Source organism: Danio rerio, chromosome 22 (genome assembly GCF_052040795.2).
Source record: "Danio rerio strain M-AB ecotype USA chromosome 22, GRCz13ab, whole genome shotgun sequence".
NCBI classification, from domain to species: domain Eukaryota; kingdom Metazoa; phylum Chordata; class Actinopteri; order Cypriniformes; family Danionidae; genus Danio; species Danio rerio.
This window is the reverse complement of record NC_141042.1, coordinates 14,309,462-14,335,599: the sequence shown is the minus strand read 5'-3', so window position 1 is coordinate 14,335,599 and position 26,138 is coordinate 14,309,462. Positions and strand designations below refer to the sequence as shown.

Sequence of the window (26,138 nt, the reverse complement as noted above, 5' to 3'; positions counted from 1 at the left end):
TTATCTAATAAAGATTCCTCTTTCGCGCTAAACAAGAGCAAATAACTGTCAGTCTTAGCTGGAAAATTAAACAGTCGACTTGTATCGAAAGTCTTCAGTCTTTTCATTTCTTCATAAGCAGATTTCCCACGTGTCAACATATGAAGGTCAACCCTATGGCGGTAGCTCATCCTATTTGAAAATTGTGGCACAAGGAAATCCAGTAATTTAATTTAAAACAGAAGAGAATCTGTCTTTCTTTTTTTTTTCCTTCTCCATTTGCTCGAGGTCACCGGCTCCGCCGTCATTGTAGGTCACTTTCAGTAAGAAACCAACGTAATATGCGCAAACTACGAGAGATCTCTATTAATATTTGACCCTTTAGTTGGCCCACCGTTTGATTTGGGGGGTAAAAAAGCACACCCGCGGAGGGAATATCTTATTGTCATTCTGCATTATGAATTTAATTCTAGATAACTTCAGCCTACTTTATCGCCGACTAAATTGAGTGTGTGGCTGCAGGCGAGTACCTTCAGATTGAAGGTACACTCAGGGGAACTTGGTTACATTAGCAAATGTCATGGAGCAACCAAGTCATTCAAAACTTTCCCTCTTTTCTCACCCATGTGGCGCAAACTACTTTTTGAGTACAGTTAATGTTGAAGTGTTCGCTTTGGCCTTTGACAGTTGATAATGACGCGGCAAGGACACTTGTTCTAGCTTTCTCGAGTAAACAAACAAGGCATCTTGTTGCATCAAATGGAGTATTTCAACGTATTTGTCACCCTGGACCACAAAACCAGTCATAAGTGTCAAAAATCCTAAACGTTTAAGCGTTCCGTTGAGGTATGGTTTGTTACGGCATGGTGACTCAGTGGTTAGCACTCACAGCAATAGGGTCATTGGTTCGAGTCCTGGCAGGGCCAGTTGGCATTTCTGTGTGAAGCATGTTCTCCCCATTTTCACGTGGGTTTCCTCCGGGTGCAAAGACATGGAGTAAGTAAACTGAATAGGTAAATTGGCCATAGTGTGTGAATGCGAGAGTGTATGGGTGTTTACAATTACTGGGAAACTGAAGGAAAATGAATGTGCGTAGCTCAATTTTTTTTATACAAAGTTTTGTTTTGATTTGTTTTAATCATAAGTAGGCTTTGAAATAACTTAAATCATTTAGTGTAGTTGTACAGAGCCATAATGTGGCCAAAACCTGCCTGGAAGTACTTTAATTGCGTGTTTCCCTGAAGATAATTCCAATGTACATCAGCCAATGAGAATGACGCACTCAACAGTCCTGTAGAATACAGCAATATACATGAAAATAGTTTTGTCAAAAAGTACAATATCATTCTGTCACAGTCAAAAGTTTTCCATATCTTTCTTGACCTCAGCTTGAGGTGGCCAGTTGCTGAATCATTAACAATATAAATGAATACAGGACATAACGAGCCAGGTACACAGCACCAGCAATAATCAAAATATCATTACGATCCCTGATAACGCTCGGACCCATTCGCCTAATGACCCATCCCTGATTATGCCGTTAAAAAGTCACTGAGTGCAAATGTATGCAAAACAGACAGCCAATAGCAATTGTGCTTTCAAATACACTAGGTTTGTGCCTCCATTTACTTAGTCAACGTGCGTAATTCACACTTGCCTGCTGTAAAAAACTAAACAATACAAACCAGAGTTTGTAATGATTTAATGATTATAATGGAATTTGTGTTGGTTTTAATGAAACTTATAAATTTCTTCTGGCCATTAATTGGCCTTACATTGTTTGCTTGTTCACTGTAAAAAAAATGTAAACAATTTCACACAATCGATTTGTGTTGGGGCAACATGAAATAAATAAAATAAACCTATTAGTTTTTATCAATTTAAGTGGACTGAACATAAAATAATTAAGTTAAGAATTGTGTTTTTAGGAAATTCAAAATAAGTAGTTTGAGCAAAGAGCATCATTTTTTGAGTGTTGAAACCAATAAAGCCTAATGGAACATGTCACAAAATGCATTATAAACCATTGAAGAGTATTGGTTTTAAGGGTTAAAATGTGAAGTTTTTTATTATTATTATTTGTTGTGGAAACCATCACAGAAGATTAGAATGGTTTCCACTACAAATGCCATTAAAACATTACAAATCATAATTTAAACAAGTAAAACCAGTGCATTTTAATGGTTTCCAGTGTGTTTTGGGAAATACTCCGTAGGATTTATTGGTTTTAACATGCCATCACCATTAAATGGCAAAAATGGCCAGTAGAGACTGAATAGACATCAATACAGCCTCCATTTAATTTAATATATATAAACCAACCATTATTTAAACCAAACCTTCTGTAATGGTTTCATTTTTTTCCAACAGGATTATAAGAAAAAATAGGCTCTTTATTTTAAAATGCATTATAAACCATTAAAAAGTATTTGTTTTAATGGCTAAAATGCTTTTCCACTACTAATACCGTTAAAACATAACAAACCACTATTTTAACCATTAACACCAGTAAAATTTAATGGTTTCTTGTGTGTTTTGGGACATACTTCTTTAGGATTTATTGGTTTTAACATGCCATCATGATTAGATGGCAAAATGACCAGTAGAGACTGAATAGACATCAATACAGTTTTCATTCAAATGAATATATATATATATATATATATATATATATATATATATATATATATATATATATATACAGTATATACCAACCATTATGTAAACCAAACCTTCTCTGATGGTTTTATTTTTTTCCCAACAGCTAGGCTCTATATCTAAACGATGTTGGTAAACACTTAAGCTGTCTGACTTTCTAGTCAATAAATCATTTTATTCTACATTTACCGGCTCACATTAAATAAATATTACCTGGTAAATCCAACCCGGAGGCTGGCAGGCTCTAAAAATACAATGACCCATCCTTGACCGGGAGAGGAAAAAGACTCCATGGATTGGCGTCGAGTGAGCGTGACTGGGGGTCTGTGGAGTGGTGGGTGGGAATGAGCATTATAATCCACATGTCATGTTGGGGATGCGAAAGGCCTTTATCTTCTCGCTGCAGATACACGCTGGAGCCGTGCAGCCTGCTGTTGTTGTGTCTAAAAAATGCACAAGGACGGAGGTATGAGCTCCAGCTAAGCCACTGGGATAAGAACTCAGCAATCGGTGTGCTTGTGGCCACAATACATATTCAATTAGAGCGCTAACGCTGCTAACACGTAGCTTAGCGAGCGGCGCTAATTGCATGTTCGTGCTACGCAACAAGGTGTTTTGTCATCTTAGAGGCTTGGAGAAGTCAAATATATCTGCTGAAAAGTGTGAATAGGCATATATGAACATTTATATGTAATCAAATGAAAACTTTTGATAGTTAAAATAATATATATATATATATATATATATATATATATATATATATATATATATATATAATTTTTTTTTTTTTTTTTTTACTGCCGTTTTTGCTATATTTTTAAGTGTTAAAATGTAGTTGAATATATGTCATATTTTATATAAGTGAAATCCAATATTAACTTGTATACCATATGTGTACTCCTGGTGCTCAGGTTTTCTGACCTCTAAAGGTGCTTTAGTGAAAGAGGCTAGAGGCCATGGTCTTTACCCATCCTTAGTAACCCATCTCAGTGCAGGTTGGGTGCAGTAGGACCAGCGGGGTTGTATTAGTGCCATGACCCGGATGAAAGTGAGGTTTAGGGAGGTGAGAGTAGCAGAGGCCAGCTAGTGAAATGCTGTGCCAGTAAACCTCACTTCTCTGACCTCTAAAGGTGCTCTAGCGACAGACGCTAGAGGCCATGGTCTTCAGCCTCCTTGTTAGAGCACCCAACTTCCCATATGAAGAGTCACTGGATTGATCCTAGCTCAGAGCAGGTTGGAGGTGTAGGACCGGCGGGCTTACAGAGGCAGCAGTGGAAGACAAGAGAGGACCAGGCCTGGAAACTTTATGTTTTGCTGTTTTGGTTTTCATTATTAAAATTATTTTAAAGTTAGTCAGTTCTCAGCATCCTGTTTCCTTATAGCCAGCAACTTTGTTATAACATATATTGCCACATATCAGGTTTAAATGTTGAATGGTGTAAATAACAACATTTATATCTTACCTCTGGATGAAAATATATTCCCAATTACTAACATACTAATCTAAATTGTACATTGGGGGACAAAGCACCATTTGGCAAAAGCACAACATGGGGCTTCTTTTCTTCCCTAAAACAGCATTTCCTATACAACAGTATTCCCTATATATTTTAGCCCACATGCTTCTCTCTTTTTCTCTGAATGATGAAACAGTGCTGACTTTCACATCTATTACGCACCTCATCTTATGGTCCACACCACACAGCTGGAAACCTCCCTCACAATGTCACAGCGGCGCCATAATTGGACGTTTCTATACACCACCGAGCAGAAATCGGAGCCGCACTTTGTATGCCTCCCGCTAAATTGAAGGCAAATCCAGAAGCGTGAACATCAATCAGCCCTATTGAGTGGGCCACGCGCTGTCGAGAACACAGCCGTGTCAGATAAAGACGGCGTTGGTCCCGTTGGGTCCTGCTGAAATCTGAAGAGCTTTCCACAACGTGAGCGAAATGACACTGAGTGACATCTTCATTCAAAATTTGAGCATGCCCAGATGGAGACATTCAAAGTTTTCCCATCAGTTTTATTGCGATCTGTGAATCTGGTTCCTTTCTTGCTTTAATATCCACCTGTTAGTGTCAAAAACAGGCAGTAATTGCAGTAAATTGGATTTTGTAAAGTAGACACATATGCAAGCCAAATGGGCCTCGGGAGTAAAAATATAAAAAGGGAGATTTCTATAAGATATAAAGATACAATTGTATAAATTATTAGATATAATCACAAAAAAAAAAAAAAAAAAAACTGTGGGAAGCTGTAATTATGGATGTAATTAAATTAGCATCTATGCAGAAATTAAGTGTGTAAAATAAAGATGAAAGTGCAAAATACAGTTATGAGATACAAAGTCACAGCTAATAGCAAATATAATAAAAGTAATACTTATTATAATAATTATGATTTAATTTGCATTATTTGCATTCAATTTGATTATAATTTGCAGTTACGAGATGCAAATTCTTTACTGTGGGAAACAAAAGGCAGAAATGTAACAATAATCAGATATTAAAAAGTCAGATTATGAGATATGAAGTAATAACTAAAATTGCAAATGTAACAGGGTCTCAATTATGAGAGTAATAATTGTAAGAAATGAAGCTGCAACTGTGGGAAACAAAGCTGTAACAAAGCAAATGTAACAGAAATTGCTATAATTAAAAAGTCAGAATTATGAGAGAAAGTCACAACTGTAGAAAACAAAGTTGCATATCTAAAAAAAAAAAAAAAAAAAAAATATATATATATATATATATATATAATCGCAATATTTAGAAAGTCCAAATTATGAGAAATAATCTCACCACTGTAGGAATTGAATGGAGATGTATACAAATATCTGAATATTATAAGCAAAGTCAGAATTATACGTTAAAAATTGCATTTGTACTAAACAAAGCAGCAAATACAACAAAAATTTTAATAATTAGGAAGTTGCAATTATGAGACACAAAGTCATAACTAAATGAAACAAAGTTGCAAAAGTAACAAAAATCTCAAGTATGGAGATGTCGCAAATTTGACATACAAGGTACAGCTGTAGGAAACTAATGAAAATTTTAAAAAAAGAAAAGAAAATATTTAGAAACAGTCACAACTGTTGGAAACAAATCTACAAATGTAACAATGACAATAATTAGTGTCACAATAATGAGATACAAAGACGCAACTGCAGAAAACAGTTGAAAATGTAACAAAAATGAAAATATATTTTAAAAAATTGCAATATTTTTAAAAGTCGCAATTATAAGAGCCAAAGTTGCAACTATGCAAACAAACTTGCGACTGAAACAAAAATCGCAATAATTAGGAAGTTGAATTATGAGATATAAAGTCACAACTGTAAGAAACGAAGCTAAAAATGTAACAAAAATCGCAATAATTAGGAAGTTAAATTATTATATATAAAGTCACAGCTGTAAGAAACAAAGCTAAAAAATAAAACAAAAATCACAATGATTAGGAAGTTGAATTATGAGATATAAAGTCACAACTGTGGAAAACAAAATTGCAAATGTAACAAAAATCACTATAACTGTGAAGTAGCAATAATCAGATACAAATTCACAAGTATTGGAAACAGTTGAAAATGTAACAAAATTTTAAATATAAAGAAACATAGTCGCAACTGTAAGATAAAAAATTAAAGATACAAAATTGCAAGTTGGAAAAAAAGTTAGGAAAAGTTGTACAAATTGTAACAAAAATCTCAATAAACAGGAAATCGCAATTATGATATATTAGTTTTTTTTTCAATTAATCTTAATTTCTATAGCACTTTTACAATGTAGATTGTGTCCAAGCAGCTTATCATGGAGTTTCTAATAAATTGAAACGTGTCAGTCCAGTTTTCAGTGTTCAAGTTCAGTTTAGTTCAGTTCAGTTCAGTGTAAATTTTACTGCTGAAAGTCCAAACATTTAATAGCTAATCCATTCATGCGCACCTTCATGAGTCCCAAACCAAGCAAGCCAGTGGCGACAGTGGTGAGGAACAAAAACTTTGAGGGAAACCAGGTTCAGTTGGGCATTACAATTTCTCCTCTGACCAAACTTCTTGTGCAAAGCTGCAGTCTAGATTCTGGAGGTTAGAGAACACTGGACATCCATCGTGGAGAAGCTGCAGGAGTGAGTAGGTTACCGGTGGGTGTTCAGGCTGGCCCACGTGATCATTGCAGAGGCTCGTCTGTCAATGGGGTATTTCAGGAATCAGTCTAATGCTCTCCAGTCCTCCATGACCACCATCTGCTCACGATACAGCCTGGTCCAGTATTATGGAGGCCTCGGGATAAGGAAAAACAGACTAACATATGTACATTTTCAACAAACAGTTGAAAATATAACAAAAATGTAAAAAGTAATAGTTGCAACTGTAAGGCAACGCAGTGGCACAGTAGGTAGTGCTATCGCCTCACAGCAAGAAGGTCTCTGGTTCTAGCCTCAGCTGGGTCAGTTGGTGTTTCTGTGTGGAGTTTGCATGTTCTCCCTGCATTCGCGTGGGTTTCCTCTGGGTTCTCCGGTTTCCCCCACAGTCCAAAGATATGTGGTACAGGTGAATTGGATACAGGCTAAATTGTCTGTAGTGTATGAATGTGAATGAATGTGTATGGATGTTTCCCAGAGATGGATTGCAGCTGGAAGGGCTGAGATAATTGCTGGATATGTCAGTTTGAGTTTACTTGCTTCAATCGCATGTAAAATTAGCTTCAATTGCATGTCAAATTCACTTCACAATAGATGCGGGATCACAATAGATTAGCGTCATGGGCAGGCTTTCTGTCTGTTCTGTGACTTTAGCTTCATTGCTAAATGGCTAACATGGATTTTATTGAGATAGTAGCTGTGTTTATGTTATGTGCTTTAGGAAGGCTGAAAATCAGCATAGACTTGTTTGGCGTCATGTCTGAGTCCACTAGATCCTTTCAGAGGTGAACCCAGCTCTGTGAGTTCATCAACTCATTCAGAAACTCTAACTTGATGACTAAAGCTTCAGACTGAGCCGAGCCTAGTTTGATAAGCTGTTATAAGGTGTCGGCAAGAGAATTTCCCCTTGGGACATCAACAACAAGCTTCTGATTGGTTAAATGAGACACAAATGTCTGAAGTTCAGTTTTCAACTTGAACGATTTGTGCCGTAAGTGTGTAAAATGTGCAAAACATTTCTTATGAATTGAATCATTCATCAATTATAAGATACAAAGCCACAAGGAAATGAGACTGCGAATTAACAAAATGTGAACTAATTATAAAGCTTCAATTTTAAGATTCAAATTTGCAACTGTAGGAAATAAAACTGCAAATGTTACAAAAATCACAAAATTAGAGATACAAAATTGAAACTGTAGAAGACAAAGCTGCAAATGTAACAAAAATTCACATTTATGAGACACAATGTTGCATAGTTGAGAGCAGAGGTGTGATTGTTTATATTGCTTCACTGTTTGTCTTTCACGTAATTAACTACATGACATTATTTATGGTTATACTGCATTTCCATGTCACCGATCATAAACATTATTTGTCTAAATGTCACGATTAGTGACTTGCTTTCACAGCCAGAAACCCAGGACCTGAAATCTATAAATCTCCTGTGTGGCTGACCGTGAAGGCTAAAGCAAGTATCCACCGGGGCCCAAGATGAATAATCTGAACGTCGACCAATTCATCCTTCCCACAGACCCACTATCGTTGCCTCTAGGGACTAAATTTGCATTACGCAACCAGATGTTTGTCCTCTGCCATGATCTACATATTCAAGCCCTGTGTTTACATGGCTACTATGTGTGTGATTGGACATGTAGGCTATTAATCAAAATGAAGTGCATGAAATGGGTAAGAAACGCTGCCTCCATGACAAAAAAAAAAAAAAAAAAAAAAAAAAGAAATAACCTCCAGTCCATTCAGAGAACGGTTGAAAATCTCTTCAAAGCACAAGTTCAAAGCGTTGTTGGTACCTTGGGAAAAGGTTTAGTACCAACAACCAATTTAAGTTAGCTTGTTTGCCCCCAAAACACTACAACTTTCCCAACTCACTATAAACTAACAAAGCAGTCAACATGAAACAAAAGAGACCAAACAAATTATTTATAAAACAAAAAAACATCTCAAACCCAAACATCAGATTAGGATTTACAAACTTAAGTGTCTGGCTTTGAAATTCAAACAGTTCCCTCTGGTGTGTTTGAGTCTATTTAAGTCAGTTAAACGTCTGTTTGTGTTATGAGGTTCTTTGTTATCACGTTAAAGACTCGATGTGTTTTGATATTTCTCTGATAGAGCCCAAAAAAAACTTCAATTAAAGTAAAAAACAAACAGCATGTTTCAGTGACTTCACACAGCAGCAGAGTGAATAAACACGTCAAAACGTTTGCTTTCAGAGACTGACTGCTTTTGAGAGTCAGCAACCTGCTGCTTTTGAGTATTTACGATGAAAAGCCCACCTGATTGGATGCTTGCAAGCTTCGATAACGCTCATTAATAGGCCGTCGCCGTTTCCTAGCCCTGGTTAACGTCCAGATTTCCTTTCTGATTTTCACAATATCTTGCTAGCCTTTGATGTCACGCGTTCACCAGATGCCTTGATATCCATCTCCAGGCCGTATCAGATCTTCAAAGTGTTGTTTTCAGTAGATATTTCTATTGTTCTTGCTCAGCATACGCTAGCCAAGGGCACTGCCTTTTTAATCTTGTATTCGTTTTAATTAACAAGGCCTGTCAAACTTCACCGCACACACATCTTTCAATGGAGGTCTAGCTGTAAAAGTATCTGCAGGTCTGCATTGAAGGAAACAAAGTTGTAAATGTAAAGAAAAAAGTATTAGTATACAAGTTATAGATATGCAAATGTGAGATGTGATATGCAAATTCACAAGAAGTCACAAATATACTGTAAGGAGCTTGCAATTCACAATGGAGTTGCAGCTGAAGGAAACAAAGTTGTAAATTGCAACCTGCATAAATTTGCAAGTTTACACTTACAGATAATAAATAGTGTAAAAGAATGTATATTTGGTTATGCTGATGTAGAGAGCTCTGAATTGTTGCCCATACCAGAGGTATAGCTCTGCTGTATATGCCTATAAATCTTACGAATTAGGTTGATTACTAATCATGCTCCTCCTTTTGTTGATTATATAAATATGTTTATCTTTAATTTGGTTAAAAACAAATAAAAACCATAATTTATGAGAACATTTTAGAGAAACAAATTGTCAACTAAAGATTTAAATGTAACAGAAATTTTTATTAATAGAAAGTTGAAAATTTGAGAGTCACAGTTATGCGAATGAAAGTTGTAAACAAAGTGGTAAATATAACAAAAGTCACAATTATTAGAAAGATGTGAATCACAATTGTAAGAAATAAATTACAAATGTCGTAATTAAATTAAGTTGCAAATGTAACAAAGATCCCAATTATTAGAAAGCTGCATTTTATGCAAGTCACAATTTTGAGAAATAAGGTTACAACAGTTGTAAACAAATTAGGTTGAAAATGTAATACAAAATCACAATAATTATAAAGTCCCAATTATGAGAGACACAATTGTGAGAAAGTCATGCTGTGGTAAACAAAGTTGAAAATGTAACATAGGTCACAATTATTATTAGGTCGCAATTATAAGAGTCACAATTGTGAAAAACAAAGTCATAACTGGGGTTAAGACTGACAATTGTAAGAAATTAAATCAAAATTATGGTAAGCAAAGTTGCAAATCAAACAAAACTTGCAATAATTCGAAATTTGCAATTATGAGAGTCACTATTGTGAGAAATAAAGTCACAGCTATGGTAAACAAAGTCGCAAATGAAACAAAAGTTGCAATTATTAAACAAATCATACTTCACAATTGTGAGAAATATAGTTACAACAGTCGGAAACAAATTAAGTTGCAAATGTAACAAAGAAAACCATTTTTAGAAGCTCACAATTATAAGAGTCACAATTGTGAAACAAAGTAATAACTGTGGTAAACAAAGTTGTAATGTAACAAAATTCGCAATTTTTAGAAAGTCGTAATTCTTAATTGTGAGAAATAAAGTAACAACTGTCGTAAACAAATTAAGCTGAAAATGTGATAAAAGTCACAATAATTTAAAAAAACGTTATAAGAGTCACAATTCTAAGAATAAAGTTACAACAGTCGTAAACAAATTAAGTTGCAAATGTAATAAAGGTCACAATTGTTAGAAAGTCGCAATTATGAGAGTCACAATTGTGAGAAATAAAGTTACAAATGTCTTAATCAAATTAAGTTGCAAATATCACAAAGGTCCCAATTATTAGAAATCTGCATTTTATGCATGTCACAATTTTGAGAAGTAAAGTTAAAACAGTCGTAAACAAATTAGGTTGAAAATGTAATACAAAATTACAATATTTATAAGGTCCCAATTATCAGAGACACAATTGAGAAAATATATAGTCACAACTGGGGTTAAGACTGACAATTGTGAGAAATTTAATAAAAATTATGGTAAGCAAAGTTGCAAATCGAACATAGCAATAATTCGAAAATTGCAAATGTAACAAATGTTGCACTTATTAAACAAGTCATACTTCACAATCGTGAGAAATATAATTACAACAGTCGTAAACAAATTAGGTTGCAAATGTAACAAAGATCACAATTATTAGAAAGTCACAATTATAAGAGTCACAATTGTGAAAAATAAAGTTACAACTGTGGTAAAAAAGGTTGTAATGCAACAAAAGTCGCAATTTTTAGAAAGTCGTAATTCTCAATTGTGAGAAATAAAGTTACAACTGTGGTAAACCGTTGTCACAACTGTGGTTAAGACTGACAATTGTGAGAAATTAAATCAAAATTATGGTAAGCAAAGTTGCAAATCGAACATCAAACAAAGTTGTAATGTAACAAAAATTGCAATTTTAAGGAAGTCGTAATTCTTAATTGTGAGAAATAAAGTAAGTACTGTGATAACCAAATTAAGCTGAAAATGTCATAAAAGTCACAATAATTAAAAAAAAGTTATGAGAGTCACAATTCTGAGAAATATAGTTACAACAGTCGCAAACAAATTTTGCAAAGTTTGCAAATGTAACAAAGGTCACAACTGTTAGAAAGTTGCAATTATGAGAGTCACAATTGTGAAAAATAAAGTTACAACTGTGGTAAACAAAGTTATGAATTTAACAAAAGTCGCAATAATAAGACAGTCGCGATTATGAGAGTCACAATTGTAAGAAATGAAGTTGCAACTGTGGTTAACAAAGGTCATATTTATTAATAAGTTTCAATAATGAGAGTCACAATTGTAAGAAATAAAGTTACAACTGTGGTAAACAAAGTTGCAAATGTAATCAGTCACAATAATCATAAAGACACAATTGTGAGAAAGAGTTGTAAATGTAACAAAAGTCACAATTATTAGAAATTCGCAATTACGAGACTGTCATTTCTGTCAAACAGTCATGACAGTGCGATTTCACAGGTCAGAGTTTACCAACTTGAAGTTTGCAATACCGCGAACTGCAAAACTTGTCGCACAAGCTTTCATTTCCGGGCTGTCGCATTTACATGAGTATGAATGGAAGTCCATGGGGCAATAATGCAGCATGACCGCGACTTAAGTTGCAAATGTGACAACAGTCCCAATAAAAAGAATATCGCAAATAAGAGAGTCACAATTGTTGGAAATAAAATAACAAGTGTGGTAAACAAAGTTACACAGGTAACCAAAGTCACAATTATACAAAATGCACATTTATGACTTGCAAAAGAGAGTAAATATAGGAAAGCTACAGAAACAAACTGAAATGCAGAGTGCAAGTGTGTCTATTCGTGTTGTTGCACTGTTTATCTTTGAATTAATTAACTATACACAATGACATTACCTTTGATTATACTGCATTTCATTGTCACTGATCACAATCGTTATTTGTCTAAATGTCACTTTTGGCGACTCAGCAGTGAGCAGAGAATCTGATACAGTATCTAAAAATGTGTGGCTGATTGTGAAGGCGATCCACCAGATGAGTAATCTAAACATCTTCATTTTCTGATAATATTTCAATCGCACTTGCTCTGTGGGTAAACATATGCTAGTCAAGGGCACTGCCTTTTTAATCTCATATTCGTTTCAATTAATCCCATCAAACTTCGACGTGCGCACATCTTTAAAGGGAGGTCTGGCTGTAAACATATCTGAGGGTCTATAATGAAGGTTGTACTGAAAAGCAGCGAACAGTACACAAAATTATCTTCTGATAAAGACGCCGTAAGTTCTCAATTATGAACTATCGGGCAAAACGAAACCTTGCACCTCTCGGAACCAATTAGTTTGTGACTTGCCAAATCATTTACATGTAAATTGCAATTTTCAATGGAAAGTTGCAATGAAAATCCATCTCTCGCCAACAAAGTACAAGCAGACAGCCGAATGCGTGTATTTACAGATGGCGGGACTGGTTTAAAGACCTGCCTCTGGTCTATTCATCCACCAAAGTAGCTGTAATTATTGAGTCCCCCTCCGAAACCCTTTCTCTTCATCTCCCGAGTTTCAAAGGAGAGCGTCTGACAGGCCGTGAAATCATAATTTAATCAAAAGAAAACAAATGTTTGAATGCATATTGCAAAATGTGCACAATGATTAATGAATTCTAATGAGGAGAGCATTATGACGCTTTCATCCCAGATAGCAGGAAATGATGTCACTCCTTCGACATACTGACAAACACAGGGTATTGTCGAGAGACATTTTGTTTTATCTTTTGATTGTTGTAGAGATTTTATGGATGTAAATACTGCACTCAAAAAATGAGTTTTGCTGCCTGTTCAAACTACTTATTTATTACAAGTTGAACCAACTCAATTCTTAAGCTTTTTGGGGGACAATTTAATTATTTTAAGTGGATTGATTATAAAACAATTAAATTAGCTAATCTGTGTTAGGACATCATGAAAGAATTGTGTGGAAACCTGCATTTCTTGCAGTGTGTTTTTTTATATATATGTGTGTAAATGCTGTTTAAGAAATTTAAGCTAAAGAAAAAGAAATGAAAATAAATTAGTTTATTAATAAACAGGATAAATATTGATAAATTTAGTATGGTTAATATAACATAAACTGTTCTAAAATATACCCTTATTTTCAGAGATTATTAGTTGAATATTGTTTTTAAATCATTGTGTGTCGTTTAAAGGATTGTAAATCAGTTGACTATGCAATGTATCTGGAAAGTATTAATAGCGCTTCACCTATTTTCACATTTTTTAATGTTACAACCTTATTCCAAAATTGATTTAATTCATTTATTTCCTTAAATTTCTACACACAATACCCCATAATGACAATGTGATTTTTTTTTTAATTGTTGTAAACTTATTAAAAAAAAAAAAAACCTGGATGCACTGTATATTTTTAAAAGAGGAATTAGAAAATATTTACTTGAACAGTTGACTAAATAAAATATATAATATTTTAACAACTTTTACAAATATATAAATAAAATTAGGCCTATAAAACACAGTATATACTCTTTGTATTGCTTTCGTATTAACTAATTGAGTGAATAATTGTTTAAAATACTAAAATGTGTGTAACTGGATTATACAGAACATTATATTTGTAATAATTTAAAGTGGCTAATTAAAAAATTAATTAATTTTATAGTTTTCAAATGTGAATATATAATACTATCTGAAATTGGCTTTTATTGCAACCATTTTAAAAGTTATTTTATTAATTTTTCTATTTTTGTTTCTTAAAACATTGCTCTTGGATATTATATAAATGTATGTATGTATGTATGTATGTATGTACAGTATGTATGTATGTAGTGATGTTTGTAAACAAATTTCGGGAGGAGCATGCGCAGAAGTTTCAGTATCGAATACATCAAATCAGTTTCTGAGCAACGCCAATATATACCAAACCTGTCTTACCTGCAGCATCTCACGACTTTAGCATCCCTCCACCACCCCGTCACCTCACCTCTTGCATTACATTCCCGGGTGGAGCGTTCTGGGGCCGGGCTAGATACTTCACTCGAATCCCAACTCCTCTTTGTTTCCTTATAAGGGGAATAACTCGAGTTGGGGTGTCTCCTCGAGCTCAGAGCCCTCCCCCCGGACAGCACGCCAAATATGCTTTATACTTAAACGAATGCAAGTGTGAACTGGTGAATGTATATCATTGTGGTGGAGAGAGAGCATGGCCGAACACCCAGAAAGTTGGGAGAGCGAGTGGAGACACCGGCGGCTGGTCAGTAGCCCAATCAGAAATAATTAATAACACCTGTTTTCTAGTGATTGTGCCGGGGAGACACCTTAGCTGTGTCCCAAATCGCATACTTATGCACTATTCTACGCCATTTTGTAGTATAAATAGTGTAAGTAGTGTGTTCACACTGAAAACTCTAAAAATAATAAGAGCACTTTAATTACCCGGATGATGCACTCATTCAGCCGCTAAAATGAAGTGTGTAATGATGGACACTTCACGCACTCAACGACCGCAGGTTTGCTTACGTAGTGGAAGGGGCGGAGCTATCAGACGCACATGTTGAATAACTTTATTTATTTTGGATGGTGAAAGCAAAATTCTCCTACGAGAGTGATTTTAGCGCCTCCCGCTGGTGAATGCGGCAATACACACGGCAGGTATTATCTGATAATTCGGTCATTTATTTCACTGATTTGGCAACCGTCAAACGTCATCAGGAAAACGGTTTGAATTTCCGCTTAGTAAAAACACATTAGTGTGCCATTTGGGACAACACTACATACATATACTATCCTGTTGAGTGTGTAAGTGCATAAGTACATAGTGCATGAGTGCATAGTGTATAGTGTGCCATTTGGGACGCAGCTCTTGAGAGCGAAAGAGACCAGTCGATAGAGAGCCGAGCGACAACCTGCACGCAAAGAGCTGTCGCAAAAACATTGACAGAAAAAAAAAAAAATTATCATTTACTTTAACGCTGACCCTGTCTTCTTCCCACAACAAAGAACCGTTCTACAATCATCAATAAATCCAATGTGTTTTAAATGCTTCTTATTGATTCATCTGTTGTGTGGAGTATACAGCAGCGTCCCTAAGAGAGTCACACTTAAGTAAACTAATCACATACAAATTACCTTATTAGATCTGGCTTTTTATACAGCTAGATATATGTATACCATATTCATTTTGATATATTAAATGTAATAGTATTAAATTTAGTAAGTTAGTAAGTTTAAAAAATCTGACAAGTTAATAAAAAATTAAAAGGTTGCAAACAGTTGATAAATTTCATTGTGATTTTATTTTTATTTTAATTTTTTTTAGTGTACACAATTTAGAACAAATACAAAACAAACAAACAAACAAAAAATAAATAAATAAAAGCCTTGTGTTTCTCCAAAGATGTAGTTTTTTGTTTCATCTGTAGGGAACCTGCAGGACTAAACAGTTATTTTTATTGTACTTATTTACTTACGCTATTTCTTTAAAAATTGTTTGCAGAGCTAATACTTTAGTCACTTTCTATTACATTCCGACAGCTGACTGCAGACAAATTGCGAGACTTTCCTGAAAAGCTGCTGGAAAACTCCTCATTTAATCTCATTGCTGTCCAGGTGAAACAAACTACATATTAAAGAGATCCTTAATCTTCCCTACCGGTATATACAGTATTGCATCAGAAATGTTTTGTTGAGATTGCAGTTTGGACCGAGATCAATATACTGCCATAGAAAATAAATGAAAGCAGAAATACAATAAAGATTGAACGGGAATGCTTATTTTTCACACAATTGTGATAAACAACCAAACACCATCACATACAAATTAAACACATCCCTTTCTAACAAACAAACAAACTATTCCAGCAGAACTACTGATGAATTTATCCAGTTTTGTTCGAAATACAGTACAAATTTGAAATGTTCTTTGTTAAAATCCCTGTTCTGCCTATTTGTTTAAACAACAATACAAAAAACTGTTTACAAATTAAAATAACTGTTTTCTTATTGAATTTAGTGTACAATGAAATTTATTCCTGTGATTTAAAGCAGAATTTTTAGCATCATTCCTCCAGTATTCAGTGTCACATGATAAAAAAAAAAAAAAAAAAACGTTTATTATTGGTATTGAAAACTGGTAGGCTTTTTTGAGCGTTCATCAAGGACATATTCAGTTTGTTCAAAATGGAAAGCAAAGGCATTTAAATTGGTAAAAAGTAAAATATATTTTTTTATTAAAACATAAATGCTTTTATCTTTAAAGTTCTTTATCTTGGATGTTCAACAAAAAAGCATAGAATTTGAAGTGTCATGTAGGAAATTCAGGGAAAGTTAATTTACGGAATTTTACTGTTAAACAGGACCAAAATAGCTTCTTAAAAAAACATTTAAAAGTATTCAAAAGCCCTCAAAATTTGAAATAGCGTTGCATATAGACCATACCATGTTCAGACATAAGGCTTAATATGAGCATGAGTCCATAATTTGTCGAATTTCAGCTAATTGTGTGATATTTTAATTGCCGTTTGACAGATGATAGCGGGGCGAGGAGGCTTTGATATGGAAATGTTGAGGAGGAACAGTCTGAGGAGCTCTGGCTTTCCCTGGTAACTTCAAAGGCCCGTCCTTGAATGAAGAATCACCCTGTGAAGAGCAAACGGTGGCGTGAAGCTTCGGGAAAAGAGGACAACATGAGAGGGCAGGAAAATGAGGACATATTTATGTTTGTGAGTGTTAATGTGAATAATGATGAACTGAGCTGCTAGTTTGGGCATTCTCGTTTCAATTAAAAGCAGTGTGAAATCAAAATTTACAATGTTTGTTTTGCTGGAGCACATTGGTATTCTTTAGGTGAAGGTTTAATCTCTGCTAGTTAATCTACTGATTTAAAAAACATGTTTCGGTAATCTTTAATCAAAGTCTGAGCATTTTCTTCTGCGTTTGGAGGTGCGTTTTTTTCTCTGATGTTGTCAGTTTGACAGCTTCAGCTACAATATACTAACACTTACCATTAGTTTGCTATAAGGGAATGATGCCCAAAAAGAAAGCTCCAATATTGAATATAAATCAACTGATAATCTTGATTATAATCTTATCTATTATAGTAATCTATTTAATCTTATTAAATAGTGAACAACTATTTAAAGAAACAAACTTTTCAATCTGCACATTGTCTTATGAATAGTTGTAGTGAATCTGAACCTTTCATTATAAAGTGATTCATTTTAAAGAATCAGTTTTTAAAGGGATATTTCACCTCATAATAATTTGTTTTACATCTAATGGCACTGAGAGTATAAGTAAAAACATATACAGGCAAAATAAAATTAATAAATGTGACTCTTAAAGACACATTGAAATCTTATGAAGTGAAATGATCACTCAGTTCATAAAACTGAACATTATTTTGCATCCAAAACCAGTAGTTTTGCTTCTTCGATCATTATTTTGTTATTAGTTTAATTTTACCTCAATTAGTTGTGAAGTTTATTTATGAAGTAATTTTAAGAGGATCACATGCTTATGATTGACAAGGCTGTTGTCAAGATCTACCTGAGCTCAAACTCCCCTTTCGTCCTGCAAACGGGAGGGAGCCCCGGGCTCGAGGATCTTATAAGGTCAAGGCTTTCTCCTGGGACAGTATGCCGAACATGCTTACCAATCAACAGCTAAGTGTGAACTAGTGTGAACTCTTTTTCATCTTGTTTTGCATTTTATAAATCACCAGGGACCATGCTTTCAGCTGAAAAACTAAAATCACCTACATCTTAGAAGGCTAGAAATTGAGTAAACTAGTATAATAGCTCAACATAAATAACATAATTCATAATCCGTAAAGAAAAAAGTAAATAAAATATAATATACGCCATCATACCTGTGAGGATCAAGCACTGGGAATGTCATTCTGCTGTAAATAACATAAGTGGCTCTTCCACTATATTGAGTTTTACCCAGCCTTTCCTCATTGAACTTTATCCAACTTGACATTGTTCTCCATTTCTTTTTTAAAACTTTTCCACTTCCCATTCTGTCAGTGTTCATACAAAAAAGGAAATGAAAAAATGAGACACCCTTGTATAGCTTTTGCTTTTAAATTTGACAGATTGTTACAGTACCTTCAGCCCTGCCTGTGATGTAATGCAGGGTCTGTTCAGTTAAGGGTTTATTGGGAAGAATGTCTTTTTCTTTTACATTTTCTGAAGAAAAAGAGAGTGGTATAAAACTCATCACCACAATGCTGATTCGATTCCCAGTCCGACGATATGTGGTTGCTTGAGTGATGTGGATGGTTGCTAGGTGGTTACTTACTGGTCAATTAAATCTGGTCAAGTGTTAATGATACTATGGTCACTAAAATGGCTTGAGACCATCCTCAACCCTGCTGAAATCTTCAAATCTCAGTACTACAACTTAAGCTGAAGACTATCGAAACCCCTTTAAAAAAATCAAACTAGACTAGCTAAAGCAGTTGCAAAGTGCCCAGATTTCTTCTAAAATTACCAAATAGGACAAGCCTAATTAGCCGACAATGATTATGCCAAAAACCCACTAATACAATCAAACTACACCAGCAAAAGCAGTTGTCCAGTGCCAGCAATTCCCCCCACCCTAAAAACCCATCCAAAAACTAACAAACTAGTGCAGCCAATGGACTAGACTAATTCCCAAACCCATCTAAACTACTTTAACTGACAAACATTCGAAATCCTCCTAAAACCAGCAAACGGGATCAACCTCATTAGCAGACAAGCATCACAAGTACTCTCATTGCTGATAAAGCTCCTAAAATCCCTTCAAAATGACCAAATTGGACCAACCCAATCAGCTGACAGAAGCAATCTATATCCAGCAAACTAGGCCATGTCGAGTACCTGAAAAATACTTAAACTCCTCGAAAACAGCACTGCCTTTAGAGTACCCAAAACTCCCCTAAAATGACCAAACTCGACGAACATGACCAGCCAACAAGAGCTTAAATCTTCTAAAAAAAACATCATTGTTGACAATCGGTCAAAACCACTTAAAAAACCTTCAAACTAGACCAGCCTGAGCACCCGTCAAATGTTCAACACTCATATTTAACATATATTTAATAAAATTCCCAGTTAAAATTACAAACTGGACCAACCAGAGTAGCCTTAACTGCCCCAAAACCACCATGACTGACAATGTATCCAAAACCTTTTGAAAACAGTCACTGCTGACAACTATTACAATATATAAAACATTTGGTTAGTTTGCCTAAAAAAAAGTAAGTAAACTTGTTGCTTAAAAATGTCAAGTTGACTTTCTTAAAAAATTGAGCAAACCTGTTTTGCTGCGTTCACACGAGATGTGGATGAAGCGTCAAGCATGAGTGATGGAGCGGTGCGAATGAGGTGACACAAATGAGGTTAACCAATCAGGAGCTTTCTCTTGTAGGAGCGTGATAATGACGTAGCGCTTGTTGTTGGTCTCCCTAGGGGAAATCTTTTTGCAGACACTGGACAACAGTTCTTCCAACTGGGCTCGTCTGAAAGCCTCAATCATCCAGTTTCTGGAGGAGTTGAACTCACAGAGCTGGGAGCACCTCTGAAAACATATAGTGGACTCAGACACAGCGCCGAATGAATCAACGCTGTTTTTCAGTCTTCCTTAAGCACATAAACACAACTTTTATCCCAATAAAATCCATGTTAGCCATTTAGCAATGAAGCTAGAGTGACTGGGCAGACAGACAGGCAACAGGTTTACAACTACACAATACAAGCACACTGGATTAATCAGAGTACCTAACAAATGGACAAAAACACATTTAAAACTAAGTGTGGTTTATTCATAAACTAATTTCGAGAGGAACACATGCTTATGTTCATCACGACTGGCTTCTAATAAGCTCCGTAATCTGCCCTATTAGATGATTATGGAAGCATTATAAATAACCAGAGTTTTCCACTCCAGTTATCTTTGTCTTGAAGCTTTCCCCCCTTCCACCCCTACTTCCCCCCTTTTTCCAATAGGGCAACACGGTGGCCCAATGGCTAGCACTGTTGCCTCACAGCAAGAACACCGCTGGTCCAAACTCCTATCGGGCTGGTCGGTGTTTCTGTGCAGAGTTTACATGTTCTCCCCATGTTCGCGTGGGTTTCCCCCGGCTTCCCCGGTTTCCTCCCACAGTCCAAAAAACATAAACCATAGCCAATCGACTAAACCAAATTATCACCTAATACAATCTTAGTTTACACTTCTCACACGACGACAAGCAGGGGAATTCTCGAGACCTACGTGAGCTCGAACTCCCTTCTCGCCCCTCTAAAGGGAGGGAGCCCCGGGCTCGAGGATATTTTTCAAGATCAGGGCTCTCTTCCGGGACAGCATGCCAAATATGCTTTATTGATTACCAGCTAAGTGTGAACTCTTGAATTACTGTCAAGAGTCTGCTGTTGCTGTGGTCTGTGTTGTTAATTCTTGTTTTGGTGGCAGAATCCAGACACTTGTGCTGTCATGTCTTGTATGTTGTGCTCGGCTTGAGTTTTCTCAGGTCGAGCACTCATATTCTGTGATTGTCTATCTTTGTCTTTTGTATGAGCGCCATCTTGGCCGCACTTGGTCTGTGCATGCTCCTGCTTGACGCTCAGGAAGCGCACCTTGTCTTGGTGTGTTTTGTTCATGACATGGTGTTTTCGGTTTCAAAGCTCGAGGCTAGTTGGTTTCAGTTTCAGGAAACGTGCATGCTGCACGTGAGTGCACGTTTTTTTTTATTTTTATTGTGTACTTGTATCTTGTGTTATGTCTCGTCTTGGTGTGGTGTAGAGCATGTGGCTCCTTATTTACACGTTGGTCATGTTCTTTAGTGTTGTGTTTTATGTGAAGACGCCCTTAATGGGTTCTCCCATTGGCTGTGTTCTAGTTCTGTTTTACTTGAGCACATGGCTTATGTTGTGTCTTTTACTCTCTGTTCTCCTGTCTATTGTCTATTTCAGGGGTGACCAACCCTGTTCCTGGAGAGCCACCTTCCTGCAGATTTCAGTTGTTACCCATATCAAACACACCTGAACCAATTAATTAGGACCTAAACACCACGTGATAATTACAGGCAGGTGTGTTTGATATGGGTTGCAACTGAAATCTGCAGGAAGGTGGCTCTCCAGGAACAGGGTTGGCCACCCCTGGTCTTGTCCCATTCTCCTTGTTATACCATTATTTGTTTATTATGTTATGCCTGTCTGTTAATTACTTAATGTTAATGCCAGTTTATCATCGTTCTTGTTCTTGTCCAGTCTAGTGTATCACTGTCATTCTTCCTTTACTGAATCTTTTGGTTCTGTTACCAAAAACCAAAATACAGAGAGCCACTTGTATCTATCTGCCACAATAAATAAATAAATAAATAAATAAATGAATAAATAATAAAAATAAATAAATTAAAAATGTTTGCAATGGCATGCAATGTCTGCAGGAGTTGTTTTTGGATGAGACGAGCAGACATTATTACTGTTGGCACTGGATCTTGTCACCAAGGTAGGTGATACACAGACATGCACGAATGAACGCTATAAAAACTAAAGTTTGTTGTACTGTTGTACACAGACCACCTCTTTCAGGCGGACTCGGGGGACAGTTCACGGGTGCGCACCTGAGTTCAGAAGACACGTTCACACTAGCTAAACATACCATACTTTGACGTCAAATGAACCTGAGTGTGGACCAAAAGTGCTAGTGTGAAAAGCACTCTTACTTATGTTTTTCCCTCTCTGGGTTGTTTTTTTTTTTCTTTTTGTTTTATTTTGATTATTAATAAACCCATTATTTACTGCACTTTTGTCCTTGCTCCCTTTTCCTTCCTGAAACTGTGACAATTACAGCTTTAAAATCCCAAAAGTCAACAAGACCAACTATCTAATATTCTAACCCCCCAAAAATTGCTGGTGAGAGCCAAATACCAATCTAAAATTAGAAATCTTATCTAAAACAAATCAATTTAACAGCCGAAAAATGGCTATTAATCCCTATGAAACTGGCACACTCTGTAAGTGCTCTTATAACCAGTAAACCAGACTGCAAGAACACCATTAACTACCAGCAACTACCAATCTCCAATTTAGAATTAGGATTTGAACGCCTGTCAGATTTTATGAAGATATTACCCTCAAATTATCCTCTTTTTTGTAATGTAACCCATAACTGTTTAAGAGTTACTTGTCCACCCCTGTAATTTTGTACCTTGCTTTGCAAGACAGCAACATTTTTTTGTTTGTTTTTTCACTCCAGTGAAAATGTTGCTTTTGAAAGTTTGAAAGACATGTCTGAAGTAAATGTTTTTGTTGGCAGAAAGTTGCTAGGCAACAGAGGCACGGATATTCAAAGGCACTGCAAAAAAAGTAAAGGACTCTGAATTGCATGCGGTCAGTTTGACCATTATGGTCACTCAAGGTAGAAACACTCAGAACTCTGCTGCGTTTGTAACAATGTTAGAATGAAATTTAGCAAAAGCCAGGATACTACAATTACATGGTTTTATTTAAATAAAATTATTTTATTACGAAATTTAATATTTCTTTGGCTAGACTAAGGTGTTTTTATTTCTCAGAGAAATAAAGTCTTTAATTTTTTCTCCAGCTCTTTCATCCTCCACCATTGGAAAAAAAAAAAATCATACGTGCCTGATTTAATACTCTTTAAACCACGAGCAAAAGAGATGCTCACCTTGACATTTCCATACCAAGTAAAACCTTCATCTAAAAGCGATTACAGCAAATGGAAGCAGAAATTCAAGACCATTTAGAACCGCATGATACGTTTACTGTTTTCCAGCAGAACACACGACCACCGTTGGGCATCTCCCTGGCAAAATCACATTAAAACAGTGGGTCTTTACTCATCTCAGGTGAGATGTCTAATCTTATGAGCGTATATTCCAAAGCGGATTTTACTGACACATGCCTGGTTAGGTATATCGGCGGTAAAGCTCTGCCCACAGCTATGTGTCTCTTTTCATTGTGTAGGCAGACCAAAATCTCCTTGGAGGCACCGGCGAGTAGAAAAGTGCCTGCACAGGCTGTCAAATCACCTGATTTTTATTTATTATTTTTTTCCAGCAGCCATATGACTGATCCTCTCGCCACATCTTGGACGGAATGGCTGATTATTTCCTTTCGTTTCATTTTTTTTCTCGTCTTTCTCTCCAAGGAGCGACAAGAGCAGACCGTCGCATCGCAGATGAGAAGTCCATGCTGCTTTGGCAGAGAGGATTAATCCAGGGCTTACTTTTAGATCCCGCTCTGTTTATCCATGGTGGAGAATTTGCTATTTATGAAAAAAAGGCGCAGTATTTCCGTGGTTGGCTGAGGCTCCGGGCATCGACAAGCGCATCTTCTCTGCATGCAAGAAAAAAAAGAGAATTGATTCAGAATCAAGTAAACAGCTCCAAATGTCAACACAATTACTGCTATTGGCATTAGTTTCATTACAGAAGTTGCTCGTTCGAGATTGGAATTGTCATGCTTTTCGAAACAAATTAAATGCTGTGACCTGACTGTTTACATGTGGCTATTTTCGCAACACTTGCTTAAGTTCGTTTTATTTAGTCTCAGAATGGAAAAACAATCCAAATGGATTTTTCTGGAAGGTAGATTAATTAAACGAGTGATGAAAATACAAACTCTATATATCAAGTTGGATATTTTGACAGTTAATTGGCAATATGTACTTGAAATTGTAAAAGTTTCATCTTTGTTTTAAAAAGAATTGTACACTTGACAACAGTGTTAAAAATGACTTAAACACTTTATTAGATTATCTGTTAATTATGGTGTGAATTTGGTCAAGAGAGTATGGGCCCCATCATAAGGTGCTTGGCGTGCAAACACACAAAGTTTTTGGCGCGAGTTGCTGCTATTTTCACACCAGCGCAACCCTAATTTTTACATTTTGCACCACATTGTTTAAAAAGCGAATCCATTTGCACCACTTTGTGGACTCGTGGGTGTGCCATTATAAAGGAGGTGTGTTAAGGTGCATTTTTGGCACGTTGCTATTTTGAGAAACTGAAATAGACTGCGCCATCGACCAACTAAAAGCTGGTCACTTTGTTATCATTGTTCATTTATTTGTTTGCTGGAAATTAAAACTGAATTTAGAACTAGTTTTGAAACAAATCTTAACAAATTAAATTAAATATATAAGCTAATAGATGTCTTCAGTGGAGAGCGTACAACATTGTTTCCTTAACCACGGAAGTAAAAGAGTAAAGTAATGAGTAAAAGTAAAGTAAAGAGAAAGTAAAGAGACCAAATGAAGGAGGCTTGTTCTTTATCCGCATGCAGATGTTCTGATAAACTGATTTCTTGCTCGTGAAGCATTCAGTTTTTCCACTTATAAAGTGGTGCATAGCATGTAAATAGCAAATGTGCCATAGCGCGATGCAACTGACTATTAAAGAGAATAGGAGATGATACCCTGATTGGTTTAATGCACGTTATGCTGAAAAGACACTCATAACTCACTAAGAGAATAAGCCTAACCCTGTTGGACCATGCACTGGGGCGCAGAGGGTATTTCTTCATCCTTAAAATAACAAAAGTGAATTCAGACACACCCTTAATGCGTTTGCACCATGTGCTTTAGACTTTGCGCATAGATCAATAAAACAGAGCCCTATATGTTGACACACACGTCACAAGCAAGTATATCACTGGGATATGGTGATATACGACACAATTTTATAATCCTGCAAATTCCAAATTGCATGAAATTTTGCACCAAAAATGCGGAAAAAAGGAAAACAGACTTTCAGCAGTTACAATTAATCCACACTGAACTAAACTGAACTAAACTTCAACGCTAAAAACTGGACTCTATGTTAAACTGCTTTGACAACAACCTACATTGTAAAAGCGCTATAGAAATAAAAATGAATTGAATTAAAAATTTAAAGTGATATTATTTTAAAATATAATTTTACTTTACCCAACAATTCATTTGAGCATTAACAAATTTTTATTTGACGTCACCCAAAAAGATAACATAAAAAAACATAAAAATTGTCACAGTGTCAATCACACAGTGAGTTTGCCCAACTTAAGAGTGTTTTAATATGAAAAAAAAACAAAAAAAAATGTATTACCTTATAATTCTTCTTGTCGCAAATAGTTATAGATTATCTGTAGATTAGCATCTGCTTCACATCACAAATAATGTTCATTTATACTTCAAATTCAGCTTTATTTCTAGAGTTTATTTATACTTTATTTTTGCCAGAATTATTCGACAGAGTGATTTGAATGTGTCGGAATGACAGTTGCCTGTCTTTGACGCCAGTTTGTTCAGATTATCTGCTGGAAACTTCTGACCAGCCAAAAGTGACATTTTTTTCAAAATTAAATAAAATTTCCAAAGTACACAATCTTATTAAGTTCCCAGTTTACATTGGAAAAAATAATTACATTTTGTGATCATTTTAACTATTACTATTTGTTAGCAAAAGGTTAGTGATGTGAATTAAAGTCAATGTTGTCTCAATTATTTTATTCCAGTTTTAACTAGAAGCAGAGTTTAA

At 35.5% G+C, this 26,138-nt stretch overlaps 1 long non-coding RNA gene across 1 annotated transcript; it reads right to left on the bottom strand.

The window, feature by feature from the left end:
- Window positions 1–5,506: 5,506 nt before the first annotated feature.
- LOC141380104 (uncharacterized) lies at window positions 5,507–14,949 on the bottom strand. The gene is made up of 3 exons (XR_015521795.1): window positions 14,543–14,949; window positions 9,075–9,408; window positions 5,507–6,916 (listed from the first exon to the last, which is right to left on the bottom strand). It is a non-coding gene; the product is annotated as an uncharacterized LOC141380104 (long non-coding RNA).
- Window positions 14,950–26,138: the final 11,189 nt, after the last annotated feature.